The following is a 1186-nucleotide window of genomic DNA, read 5'->3' as shown; positions in this document are numbered from 1 at the left end:
CTCTCTAGCACTGCCGCGCTGCGTCTCTGTATTTTAGCAACGCCGCACCGCGCTTCACCGTTCCACTCACACATACACACACACGCACAAGCACACACGTCCGGATGTAACAGACACACTACACTGCAATCGGGACACACACTACACACTGAAATCGCGATTTCGCCCTCCCCGAGCCGCGCTATCAGCTGGGGAGGTCCTCCCGCCGACGGCCTCTCCCCCAATGGCGGTCTGCTTGCAAGCCCCTAGGCAAACCTGCGCACAAAAATATCTTTTTGCGACTTATCAGTGCCAACCTTAAGAAAATAAATTAATACATATCGCTTTCATCCGCTGGCCGTGGTCTGCTCCCCGCAGTGTACAGCCGAGGCGCAGAGTCCCTCCAGGGAAAAGCCCCGTGGCGCCTGAGGGTGTCTGCTCCCAACCGGACCTGCGGGTGAGCAGAGCAGTCCCTTCGTGGTCGCCAACTGAAACGATACGCGGAAGAAATCAATAGACTCCATAAGCTGGGGTAGTTATGAAGTGGGTATGTATGTCAGCGCCCGGCACAAGTGAGATAGCTCTCCAAAACGTGTGCCCCGAGCCTCAGTCTGACCCACACTTTTGTTCTTAAAGACGTTCCATATGCAATAGACTGCACGACTTTTTCATGCGTATTCAACCCCTGGCCCCGCCTGTCCTTGCTTCTCATGCTAAGTAAGTCCACGCCCTTCTGGGCATGCGTGGTTTGCTGCGGTAGTCGTACGGGGGTGTCTTGGTGGTCCTGAGGCTGAAGATTGTGGTCTTCCTCATGATTGAACTTTTGAACTTTTCCTCTCTGCGCGTGCGCTTTTGGTCCTTTGGTGCCTATCTGAGTACGTCTGTCAGTCTTGATAGGCTTGGAGACAGGAGCTTGTTTATCTGGGTTCTTTGCTTCTTCTGGTATTGTTCTTAAGGCAAGAAGCTTCAGAAATTTGCATTTTCCTTTGCCCTTTGTATTAGGCAGAGGTTTCTTAAGTAAAAGGTTGAAAATTCAACAGATAACTCTACAAGTTAAATTAGAAATGCTTAATTAATTTTGTTAACCTAACTCTAAAAATCTCTGTTTCACCTCGAGAGCTGTCACAGAGCAGAAGGGCAGCTGAGATGCTGAAAAGCAGCCAAGCTGAACAGCCTGCCTCAGCTTCAGCAGTGTGCAATTGACTGA

The 1186-nt window shown here is 50.6% G+C and overlaps 1 long non-coding RNA gene across 1 annotated transcript; it reads left to right on the top strand.

The window, feature by feature from the left end:
* The first annotated feature begins 341 nt into the window (after window positions 1-341).
* On the top strand, window positions 342-1186 carry LOC128819576 (uncharacterized). The gene is made up of 3 exons (XR_008440726.1): window positions 342-436; window positions 616-696; window positions 1097-1186. It is a non-coding gene; the product is annotated as an uncharacterized LOC128819576 (long non-coding RNA).

Source organism: Vidua macroura, chromosome 1 (assembly GCF_024509145.1).
Source record: "Vidua macroura isolate BioBank_ID:100142 chromosome 1, ASM2450914v1, whole genome shotgun sequence".
Taxonomy (NCBI): domain Eukaryota; kingdom Metazoa; phylum Chordata; class Aves; order Passeriformes; family Viduidae; genus Vidua; species Vidua macroura.
This window is presented reverse-complemented; position numbering and strand designations above follow the sequence as displayed.